Raw genomic sequence first — 13,548 nt, forward strand, 5'->3', positions numbered from 1 at the left:
AGCGCCTAGGAGCATGTGCTAGAGCTAGCTCTCTTGCATAAGAGTCCACTCCTCTTCTCTCTCCTTCTCTCTCCTCCAACTAAGCAACAATATATTATTTTAATCCTTATAGCCAGCTGATAGGACTTATTGTACTTGCTCTTATGCAAGAGCTAGCTCTAGCACGTGCTCCTAGAAAGTTGTGTGAATGAAAGGTGGGTCATCCATTGAGAAAAGTACATTCGTATAGCCAACTATTGTACTTGTTGGCTATGTTAGCTATAGATGACATGGCATCTTGCTTATAGCCAACAACCGGCTATACTATTGGAGTTGCTCTAACACTTCCTCACGTAGATTGGACCCACAACTCTTGTAGTACTATATTTGGCTACTACGACTGGTTGTTCAGTACTAGCGAGCTAGGATCTAAAAGACATGTAGCTAAAATATAAATATGAATACACTTAACTAGCTACTCATGCTATTTATTTTCTAGGGATTTCTAGTTTCGTGCCCCTGGTTCGTTAGTTGTACTCAGTTTTCCCCAGCCTCTTAACTTTTCCTCAGTTTTCCCCTCCCTCTAGTTTGAAACCCCTTTCAGAGGCTCGGACGGGAGGGTTGCCGTCTGTTCAGAGGCCTTCCGTTACCGGTGACGGCTAGGGAGCCGCGGTGGTTTTGACTTGACCGTTGCTTTCGAAATGTGTTGACTATTGACTGGAAGAGCTGACCCAAAGCTTTCCCCTCCGTCCGAGACTGGAGGAGCTCACAAACCGCCCCTCCGCCGCCACGCCATCCTGCCCACCTACCTTATGGCGTCGTCCGCCGCCGAGCCGGCCCCGCCCCCACCACCACCCCCGGGCTCCGCCTCCACCGGATCCGGATCTACCCCTCGTCCTCTTTGTAATTCCGTCCGGTGTGCGGACTATTCCCGCCGGCCGTGGAGAAGATTGGGAATCGGAGGGATCTAACGCATGGATTCCATCCGTGTCGTGGTATCGTCACGGCATATGCCATAGGGTGGCTAATCGAAGGGGCTCCCGAGAGATCTCACGGCGGTATCCGGAAGCGGGTTTGGGCACGAGCGACACGGCGACGTACCCGAGGTTCGAGGCCCTCCGGTGGAGGTAAAACCTCTACTCTCTGCTATGAGTGTATATGGTAATCACACAGGTACAATGGTGCTCCTAGAGCTGTATCCGGCTGGCCACGAGAGGCTAAGGGAGACGATGGTCTCTCTCACGGGCGGCGCGTCGTAGGTAGGTGAGAGCAATAAGTGTTCGATCGTCCCCCGCACGAGAGGGGTAGTGCGGCTTATATAGGCACCGGCACTTTACATATAAGACCCTATAGTCTGCGGCCGGCTTGGCCGGCTTCGGCTTCCGCTCCTTCCCGAGGCGGTGACGTCGAGAGCCGTTGAGGCGTCGTGGCTCTGTCCCATCCGGCTGCCCGGGTCGGCGGTATGGGAGAGGAGGTGTCTCTGTCGCCGTCAGCCACTGTAGCCTGTACGGCACGTCGTAAGCCATGATGGCCCGTCCGGCGCGTGGCACTATTGCTCCACAGTGCCCCGCGCTTTACGGAGGATGAAGTCAGCGTGGACTTTTGGGAACCCGGATTACCAACCCGGTTCCTTCCAGTGCAAGACTCGCCAGCCTCGAGTCGGTCTGAGGTCACGGACCCCCGGTCGGATATGGCTTGTAGAAGCCGGCCCAGCTACGAGCATTGGCGGCCGTAGCCAGGCCGACTAGGACCTAGAGCCAGCCGGCTTCCGGACCAGCCGGCCACGGCGCCAGCCGGCTGCTCCTCAGCCGGCCTTTGCCGCGAGCCGGCCAGTGGCCAGCCGACTGCTCCGCGTCCATTGCCCTACCCGGGGTCTTCCCCCCGACAATCTGGGTAAGCATCGTCTGCCTATCCCATGTGAATTAACAATAGGCAGTTTTTGAGCGCCAATCGTTGTTGCTCAACTAACTGCGTTGCTTTTCAAATAGGATGGATCCAGCGCTGGCTTTTCGGCTGGTGGTTAGGCTGGATTCTAGCTTTACGCGTGATTCTAAACGCTGTAAGACTGGGTTTAACTTCCCTGCGGTGGTTGCAACCACCATCTCGTTAACGGATTTCAAAGCTAACATCTACGATAACTACACCTGGAGCTCTCTCGATGCATTTCATTTCGAATATTTCAACAGCTCGGAGGGAAGATTTGTTCCACTAATTTCCGAAGACGATCTGGGATTTCTTTTTGCTTTGAATGCTTCTTGCCGGTTCGGTAAAATTCGTATCCATGTGGACAGGGGCCAGGCATCATCTGGTGCTTGGGGCATCATCAGGTGGTCGGGCATCATGTCTCTCTACTGCCGCTGCCTCTGCTAATAGTGTGCGCCGTGGCGCTCCTTGTAGGTCCACAGCAGCACCATCTGTCCCCAGTGCTAGTGGTAGCCAGATCGTTCGTACGGTCGATGTGGAGGACGATGCAGACATTGAGGATCAGCCTCCTCAAGATGATGAGGATGAGTTGATGTTTCCTGAATTGGTAGATCGATGCAGTAAGCGGGCAATGGAGGATCAATACATGGAAGATATGGCTTTTGGTGCCAGATTTGATGACACTGATGATGAAGAGAAGAATGAGAATGATGACAGCCTCGTTTTAGCCGATTACGAAGGTGAAGACTTGCCAACAATTGAGTGGAACAGGGAGAAACCCCAGACTTGTAGAAGGCACCGTGTTTCAAACGATGATGGACTGCCGTAATGCAATTACTACATATCACATTCTCACTAAGAATAATTTTGAGGTTATTAAAAGTGAGCCAGGTAGGTTCACAATTAAATGCCCATACCCAAGGTGTAGGTTTAGGCTGCATGCATCCACAATGCGCAGAAGCGGCTTGGTTCGGGTACTACGCCAACCGGTTGTGTATTTAGATCACGGTGTAAAATTTGTTATCTATTACCGACATCCCTTATCATTATGTTTCAGATAAAGAAGAATAATGAGATCCATAGGTGTCCACCTCTAGGGGAGAGCCGTAGCTGAAAACAAAGCTAGCGAAGACTAGGTGGTTGGCAGATGTAATCCTAGATTGGCTGAGAGAAGATCCTTCACTTGGTCCAACAAGCACTCGTAAAAAGGTGGTTGAGAAGTATAAAATGAAAGTACCTTACATGAGGATGTTCTATGCAAAGGAAATGGCTCTTGACAAGATCAATGGTCCATGGAATGAAAGCTTTCGGTTGCTTTACACTTTCAAAGCTGAAGTGGAGATGGCTAGTCCAGAGCAGTGTTGTAGCGATAGACAAGCATACGGTTCCCTACAAATTGAAAAGCGGGAAGGTAATGCACAAGGAATGTTTCGAAGGGCTTTTGTTTGTTTCAAAGCTTGCTGGAAAGGCTTTTGGACGGTTGCAGGCCTTATTTGGCCGTGGATGCATCAGCTCTTCATGGCAGGTTTAAAGGACAGCTAGTTGCTCGCTACTGCAGCTTGATGGACATAATTGGATGTTCCCTGTTGCTTATGGGGTTTTGGAGGTTGAGTCACGGGAAAGTTGGACTTGGTTTCTGCAGAATTTGCGCGACCTTATAGGTCATCCAACAGGACTTGTTATCCACACGGACGCTTGCAAAGGTTTGGAGACTCACGGTAGAAGCGAGTATTCCCCGGAGTGGAGCATAGGGAATGTATGCGACACTTGGTACAGAATTTTACAAAGAAATTCAAGGGTAAAGTTTTTACCGACAACCTATGGCCAGCTTCATACACATGCAGCTCTAGGAAGCATCTCGTTTCATTTGGATGTGTTGTATAAACAAAAACCCGGGGTGAAGGAGTACTTGGATGAACATCATGGTAGGGTGTGGTCAAGAAGCCAATTCAATGAAATTTGCAAGGTAGACTATGTAACAAGTAACCTTGCGGAGAGTTTCAATTCAAAGGTCAAGTCATTGAAAGGGCTTATGTCTGTGGCAAATATTTGATAAGATTAGGCAGATGATCATGATAAAGATCGATCTCGCGTCAAAGAATTGCATCCACAAATTATGTTGGCCATCTCATGCTCCCGTCTTTGATTAAGTCTTTGCATGCCAGGGCAAAACAATTGAGGATGCGAGTGCGTCGGAAAAGGAATGGAGGCTGAGGTAACCTACACCGACAAAGAAAACAGAGCAGTGGAGGTATCCAATGAGTTTGGTTGATAGGACATGCCATTGTAGGGGATGGCAGATCCGTGGGATACCCCGCATACACGCATTGTTTTTCATGAGTGTTATAGGGGGTGAAGATGGTGAAGTTGATCGGTATGTGTCGAGTATTTCTCTGTTGCCAAATTTAGGGCTGCATATGCTATGAATGTTCCTACCTTGTTGGGAAAAGACCAATGGATGAAAGTCGATCCAGGCTTCAAACTCGTACTCTCCAAGTATTGACTAGACCGGCAGGTAGGCCGAGGAAGAATAGGATCGAGCTAGTGCGAGAGGGTGGTGCACCGATTCGAAAACGTAAGTGCAAACGTTGTGGAATCCCTGGACACATTGCTAGGCTTTGTAAAAATGGAGTTGACCCAGCTTTTGGAATGGAAGATCGAGCGGGAGCAGAAAATGCGAGAGGAGAATGAAGCAGCAATTCAACTTGAGATTGAAGCAGCAGTTCAACATGAGGTGATTGAAGCAACAAATGCGAGAGGAGATTGAAGCAGCGAGTTCAACATGAGGAGATTGAAGCAAGCAAATGCGAGAGGAGATTGAAGCAGCAGTTCAACATGAGGAGATTGAACCGATGGATCGAGAGCGGGGGGAACAGATGGATGTAGAGCTGCTTGAACCATTGGATGGAGAGCAGAGGGAACATATGGATATAGAATGGCTTCAACCGATGAGTCTAGAGGAGAGGGAACAGTATAGTCGAGAATGCCACGAAAGTGGTAAGGCCATGATACAAGCTAACTTCGAAGAGTACATGGCAGAAGAAAAAGCACAAGCTTTGCAGAAGAAGAAGAACAAGAAAGAGGGCAAAAGGAAGGTAGACACCGGTAATATCCCTGTTAGGGTTACCCGGAGTAAGCTGGTGGTCCCGGCGAGTCACACCGAGGAGCAAGAGAAAGATTTTATTCTGAACAACTAATTTGAATTTGTATGAACAATTTGTATTGGGGTTCCCTTTGTATTGGCGATCCCTTTGTGTTGAACAATTTGTATTGGGGATGCCTTTGTGTTGAACAATTTGAATTTGTATGAACAATTTGTATTGTGGTTCCCTTTGTATTGGGGATCCCTTTGTGTTGAACAATTTGAATTTGTATGAACAATTTGTATGCCACATTTAAGCCACATTTATCATTTTAGGGTTTTAGGGTTTTAGGGTTCAATTCAAAATAATTCAAAACATGGTGGAACCTTCCCATGGAGCCTTGTTATGTTACCTACAACCTAGAGAAATAATAATGGAAAAGGAAATATTGAAGGAGATATGCCCTAGAGGCAATAATAAAAGTAGTTATTATTTATATCTCTATGTTTATGATAAATGTTTATATATCATGCTAGAATTGTATTAACCGAAACATTAGTACATGTGTGATATGTAGACAAACAAGAAGTCCCTAGTATGCCTCTTAAACTAGCTTGTTGATTAATGGATGATTAGTTTCATAATCATGAACATTGGATGTTATTAATAACAAGGTTATATCATTATATGAATGATGTAATGGACACACCCAATTAAGCGTAGCATAAGATCTCGTCATTAAGTTATTTGCTATAAGCTTTCGATACATAGTTACCTAGTCCTTATGACCATGAGATCATATAAATCACTTATACCGGAAAGGTACTTTGATTACACCAAACACCACCGCGTAAATGGGTGGCTATAAAGGTGGGATTAAGTATCCGGAAAGTATGAGTTGAGGCATATGGATCAACAGTGGGATTTGTCCATCCCGATGACTGGATAGATATACTCCGGGCCCTCTCGGTGGAATGTCGTCTAAATGTCTTGCAAGCATATGAATGAGTTCATAAGAGACCACATACCACGATACGAGTAAAGAGTACTTGTCAGGAGACGAGGTTGAACAAGGTATAGAGTGATACCGAAGATCAAACCTCGGACAAGTAAAAATATCGCGAGACAAAGGGAATTGGTAATGTATGTGAATGGTTCATTCGATCACTAAAGTCATCGTTGAATATGTGGGAGCCATTATGGATCTCCGGATCCCGCTATTGGTTATTGGTCGGAGTGAGTACTCAACCATGTCCGCATAGTTCTCGAACCGTAGGGTGACACACTTAAAGTTGGATGTTGAAATGGTAGTACTTGAATTATGGAATGGAGTTCGAATATTTGTTCGAAGTCCCGGATGTGATCCCGGACATCACGAGGAGTTCCGGAATGGTCCGGAGAATAAGATTCATATATAGGATGTCATTTTATGTGAATAAAATGTCGCGGAAGGTTCTATGGAAGGTTCTAGAAGGTTCTAGAAAAGTCCGGAAGAAACCACCAAGGAAGGTGGAGTCCACAAGGGACTCCACCTCCATGGCCGGCCAACCCTAGTGGGGGAGGAGTCCCAAGTGGACTCCCCTTAGGGGCCGGCCACCCCCCACATGGGAGGTGGGAATCCCACCTTTGGGTGGGAGTCCTAGTTGGGCTAGGATTGCCCCCTCCTATGGAAGGATTTGGTTCGGGTCTTATTCGAAGACTTGGACACCACCTCTTGGGGTTCCACCTATATAATGAGGGACCAAGGGGAGGGGGCCGGCCACCCAAGAACCACCAAGGTGGCCGCACCCCTTAGTGGCCGGCGCCCCCCTCTCCCCAAACCCTAGCCGCCCCGCTCCTCCACATCCCGCATAGCTTAGCGAAGCTCCGCCGGACTTCTACACCGCCACCGACACCACGCCGTCGTGCTGTCGGATTCAAGAGGAGCTACTACTTCCGCTGCCCGCCGGAACGGGGAGGTGGACGTCGTCTTCATCAACAACCGAACGTGTGACCGAGTACGGAGGTGCCGCCCGTTCGTGGCGCCGGAACCGATCGTGATCAAGATCTTCTACGCGCTTTTGCAAGCGGCAAGTGAACGTCTACCGCAGCAACAAGAGCCTCATCTTGTAGGCTTTGGAATCTCTTCAAGGGTGAGACTCGATACCCCCTCGTTGCTACCGTCTTCTAGATTGCATCTTGGCTTGGATTGCGTGTTCGCGGTAGGAAAATTTTTGTTTTCTATGCAACGTTATCCTACGAGTGGTATCGAGCCGTGTCTATGCATAGATGGTTGCACGAGTAGAACACAATGGTTTGTGGGCGTTGATGCTCTTGTTATCTTTAGTTGAGTACTTTGCATCTTTATGGCATAGTGGGATGAAGCGGCTCGGACTAACTTTACATGACCGCGTTCATGAGACTTGTTCCTCGTTCGACATGCAACTTGTATTGCATAAGAGGCTTTGCGGGTGTCTCGTCTCTCCTACTATAGTAAAGATTCAATTTACTCTTCTATTGACAACATTAGTATCAACGTTGTGGTTCATGTTCGTAGGTAGATTAGATCTATATCGAAAACCCTAAACCACGTAAAATATGCAAACCAAATTAGAGAGCGTCTAACTTGTTTTTGCAGGGTTTGGTGATGTGATATGGCCATAATGTGATGATGAATATGTATGAGATGATCATTATTGTATTGTGGCAACCGGCAGGAGCCTTATGGTTGTCTTTAAATTTCATGTTGAGTAGTATTTCAAAGTAGTTGTAATAGTTGCTACATGGAGGACAATCATGAAGACGGCGCCATTGACCTTGGTGCTTCGCCGACGATGATGGAGATCATGCCCGAAGATGATGGAGATCATGTCCGTGCTTTGGAGATGAAGATCAAAGGCGCAAAGACAAAAGGGCCATATCATATCACATATGAACCGCATGTGATGTTAATCCTTTTATGCATCTTATTTTGCTTAGATCGCGACGGTAGCATTATAAGATGATCCCTCACTAAAATCTCAAGATAATAAAGTGTTCATCCTTAGTAGCACCGTTGCCAAGACTTGTCGTTTCGAAGCATCTCGTGATGATCGGGTGTGATAGAATCAACAAGTGCATACAACGGGTGCAAGCCAGCTTTGCACATGCGGATACTAAGGTGGCCTTGACGAGCCTAGCATGTACGGACATGGTCTCGGAACACGTGATACCGAAAGGTAGAGCATGAATCATATGATTGATATGATGAACACTTTGAGTGTTCGCCATTGAAATTACACCTTGTCTCGTGATGATCGGACTATGGTGTGGTGGATTTGGTTCGTGTGATCACTAAGACAATGCGAGGGATATTGTTTTGAGTGGGAGTTCACCTAGATTTTTAATTATATTGAATTAAAATTTGAACTCAATTTGTCATAAACTTAGTCTAAACTATTGCAAATATATGTTGTAGAGATGGCGTCCCCAATCAATTTTAACCAGTTCCTAGAGAAAGAAAAGCTTAAGAGCAACGGTAGCAACTTCACCGACCGGTTCCGTCATGTGAGGATCTTCCTCTCCGGCGGAAATCTGCAATATGTGCTTGATGCACCGCTAGGTGACCCTCCCGCGTAAACTGAAACCGATGAAGTAAAAGCTGTTTACGAGACTCGGAAAACTCGGTACTCTCAAGTTCGGTGTGCCATCCCGTGCGATCCGGAATCCGATCTTCAAAAACGTTTTGAGCACCACGATCCTCATGAGTTGATGAAAGAGTTGAAAGACTATTTTCGAGACTCATGCGGCCGTGGAATGCTATGAAGCATCGAAACATTTCTTCAGCTGTATGATGGAAGAAGGCAGCTCCATTAGTGAGCACATGCTCGCCATGACCGGGCATGCGAAGAAACTCAGTGACTTGGGAATAGTGATTCCTAACGGACCGGGGATTAATCGTGTCCTTCAATCACCGCCACCAAGTTACAAGAACTTTGTGATGAACTACAATATGCGGAACATGAACAAGGAGTTACCTCGAACTCTTTGGCATGCTAAAAGCTGCCGAGATTGAGATCAAGAAAGAGCACCAAGTGTTGATGGTCAACAAAACCACTAGTTTCAAGAAACAGGGCAAGTCTAAGGGAAAATTCAAGAAGGGTGGCAAGAAAGCTGCCACGCCTCCTATGAAACCTAAGAACGGCCCTAAGCCTGATGCTCGAGTGCTATTATCGCAAGGAGAAGGGACACCGGAAGCGTAATTGCTCCAAGTATTCGGCTGATCCGAAGAGCGGCCTTGTCAAGAAGAAGAAAGAAGGTATATCTCGATATACATGTTATAGATGTTTATCTCACTGGTTCTCGTTCTAGTACCTGGGTATTTGATACTGGTTCGGTTGCTCATATTTGTAACTCGAAACAGAACTAAAGAATAAACGAAGACTACTGAAAGATGAAGTGACAATGCGCGTTGGAAATGGATCCAAAGTCGATGTGATCGCTGTCGGCACACTTCCTCTACATCTACCTTCGGGATTAGTTTTAAGCCTAAATAATTGTTATTTTGTACCCGCGTTGAGCATGAACATTATATCTGGATCTTGTTTAATGCAAGACGGTTATTCATTCAAGTCTGAGAATAATGGTTGTTCTATTTTTATGAATAATATCTTTTATGGTCGAGCACCACAAAAGAATGGCTTATTTCGTTAGATCTCGATAGTAGTGATACGCATATACATAACATTGATGCTAAGCGAATTAAATTGAATGATAATTCTACTTATATGTGGCACTCGTCGTCTTGGTCATATTGGAGTGAAGCGCATGAAGAAACTCCATACCGATGGATTACTTGAATCACTTGACTTTGAGTCACTTGATAGATGCGAAGCATGTCTAATGGGAAAAATGACTAAGACTCCATTTTCTCGGTATGATGGAGCGAGCTACCGACTTATTGGAAATCATACATACCGATGTGTGCGGACCAATGAGTGTAGCATCGCGCGGTGGTTATCGTTATGTTCTAACCTTCACGGATGATCCGAGTAGATATGGGTATATCTATTTCATGAAACATAAATCCGAAACTTTCGAGAAGTTTAAGGAATTTCAAAGTGAAGTAGAAAATCAACGTAACAAGAAGATAAAATTTCTACGATCTGATCGTGGAGGTGAATATCTGAGTTATGAGTTTGGCATGCATTTAAAGAAATGCGGAATACTTTCACAATTGACACCGCCGGGAACACCACAACGAAACGGTGTATCCGAACGTCGTAATCGAACTCTCTTAGATATGGTTCGTTCTATGATGTCTCTTACTCGATTTGCCATTATCATTTTGGAGTTATGCATTAGAGACAGCCGCATTCACTTTAAATAGAGCACCATCAAAATCCGTAGAAACGACACCGTATGAATTATGGTTTAATAAGAAACCTAAGTCGTCGTTCCTGAAAGTTTGGGGTTGCGAAGCCTATGTAAAGAAGTTACAACCGGACAAGCTAGAACCCAAAGCGGAGAAATGCGTCTTCATAGGATACCCTAAGGAAACTATAGGGTATACTTTCTATCACAAATCCGAAGGCAAAATATTTGTTGCAAAGAACGGAACCTTTCTTGAGAAAGAATTTCTCACTAAAGAAGTGACTCGGAAGAAAAGTAGAACTCGATGAGATTAATGAATCTATACTCGTTGATCGAGTAGCGCAAGTACCGGAAGTTGTACCCGTACCGCCTACACCGGCAACGAGAGGAAGCTAATGATAATGATCATGAAACTTCGAACGAGGAAACTATCGAACCTCGCGGATCGACAAGGGAACGTGCCACTCCCGATTGGTATGATCCTTGTCTAAATGTCATGATTGTGGATAACAATGATGAGGACCCTGCGACGTATGAAGAAGCGATGATGAGCCCAGATTCCAACAAATGGCAAGAAGCCATGAAATCCGAAATGGGATCCATGTATGATAACAAAGTATGGACTTTGGTAGACTTACCCGATAGCCGAAAGGCTCGTCGAGAATAAATGGATCTTCAAGAGAAAAACAGGATGCCGATGGTAATATTACTGTCTATAAAGCTCGACTTGTCGCAAAGGGTTTCCGACAAATTCAAGGAGTTGACTACGATGAGACTTTCTCACCCGTAGCGAAGCTAAAATCTGTGAGGATTTTGTTAGCAATAGCTGCATTTTTCGATTATGAGATTTGGCAGATGGATGTCAAAACGGCGTTCCTTAATGGAGACATTGAGGAAGAGTTGTATATGGTACAACCCAAAGGTTTTGTCGATCCTAAAAATGCTGACAAAGTATGCAAACTTCAGCGTTCAATCTATGGACTGAAGCAAGCATCAAGAAGTTGGAACCGACGCTTTGATAAGGTGATCAAAGACTTTGGGTTTATACAGTGTCATGGAGAGGCCTCTATTTACAAGAAAGTGAGTGGGAGCTCTGTAGCATTCCTGATATTATATGTAGATGACATATTATTAATTGGGAATGATATAGAACTATTAAGCAGTGTAAAAGGTTATTTGAATAATAGTTTTTCAATGAAAGACCTTGGTGAAGCATCGTATATATTAGGCATCAAGATTTATAGAGATAGATCAAGACGCCTAATAGGGCTATCGCAGAGTACATATCTGGACAAGATTCTAAAGAAATTTAGAATGGACGAAAGTAAGAAAGGATTCTTACCTATGTTACCAGTGCAAGGTCTTGAGTAAGACTCAAGGACCGGCTACGGCAGATGAAAGAGAAAGGATGAGTTATATCCCCTATGCCTCGGCGGTAGGATCTATCATGTATGCCATGCTATGTACTAGACCGGATATAGCACATGCTGTTAGTTTGACTAGCAGATATCAAAGTGATCCAGGAATGGAACACTGGACAGCGGTCAAGAATATCCCGAAGTACTTGAAAAGAACTAAGGATATGTTTCTTTGTTATGGAGGTGACCAAGAGCTCGTTGTAACATGGTTACACCGATGCAAGTTGGAACACCGATCCCGATGACTCTAAGTCACAATCCGGGTACGTGTTTATATTGAATGGTGCTGCAGATAGTCGGGCAAGCTCGAAGCGAGTGCACGGTGGCGAAGTCTTCAACAGAATCGAGTACATAGCGGCTTCGGAGGCTTCATCGAAGCGGTATGGATGAAGAGGTTCATTGTAGAGCTCGGTGTGGTTCCTAGTGCATTGGACCCATTAATCATTTACCGTGATAACATGGGTGCCATCGCCAATGCACAAGAGCCAAGGTCACACAAGAGGCTGAAGCATATCAAGCTGCGTTACCACTCGATTCGCGAGTACATCGAAGATGGAGAAGTAAAGATTTGCAAAGTACACACCGATCCGAATGTAGCAGATCCGTTGACTAAAGCTCTCCCTAGGGCAAAGCATGACCAACACCGAATGCCATGGGTGTTAGGTATATTACAATGTAATCTAGATTATTGACTCTAGTGCAAGTGGGAGATCGAAGGAGATATGCCCTAGAGGCAATAATAAAAGTAGTTATTATTTATATCTCTATGTTTATGATAAATGTTTATATATCATGCTAGAATTGTATTAACCGAAACATTAGTACATGTGTGATATGTAGACAAACAAGAAGTCCCTAGTATGCCTCTTAAACTAGCTTGTTGATTAATGGATGATTAGTTTCATAATCATGAACATTGGATGTTATTAATAACAAGGTTATATCATTATATGAATGATGTAATGGACACACCCAATTAAGCGTAGCATAAGATCTCGTCATTAAGTTATTTGCTATAAGCTTTCGATACATAGTTACCTAGTCCTTATGACCATGAGATCATATAAATCACTTATACCGGAAAGGTACTTTGATTACACCAAACACCACTGCGTAAATGGGTGGCTATAAAGGTGGGATTAAGTATCCGGAAAGTATGAGTTGAGGCATATGGATCAACAGTGGGATTTGTCCATCCCGATGACGGATAGATATACTCTGGGCCCTCTCGGTGGAATGTCGTCTAAAAGTCTTGCAAGCATATGAATGAGTTCATAAGAGACCACATACCACGATACGAGTAAAGAGTACTTGTCAGGAGACGAGGTTGAACAAGGTATAGAGTGATACCGAAGATCAAACCTCGGACAAGTAAAAATATCGCGAGACAAAGGGAATTGGTAATGTATGTGAATGGTTCATTCGATCACTAAAGTCATCGTTGAATATGTGGGAGCCATTATGGATCTCCGGATCCCGCTATTGGTTATTGGTCGGAGTGAGTACTCAACCATGTCCGCATAGTTCTCGAACCGTAGGGTGACACACTTAAAGTTGGATGTTGAAATGGTAGTACTTGAATTATGGAATGGAGTTCGAATATTTGTTCGAAGTCCCGGATGTGATCCCGGACATCACGAGGAGTTCCGGAATGGTCCGGAGAATAAGATTCATATATAGGATGTCATTTTATGTGAATAAAATGTCGCGGAAGGTTCTATGGAAGGTTCTAGAAGGTTCTAGAAAAGTCCGGAAGAAACCACCAAGGAAGGTGGAGTCCACAAGGGACTCCACCTCCATGGCCGGCCAACCCT

The sequence above is a fragment of the Lolium rigidum genome, chromosome 2 (assembly GCF_022539505.1).
Source record: "Lolium rigidum isolate FL_2022 chromosome 2, APGP_CSIRO_Lrig_0.1, whole genome shotgun sequence".
Lineage (NCBI taxonomy): Eukaryota > Viridiplantae > Streptophyta > Magnoliopsida > Poales > Poaceae > Lolium > Lolium rigidum.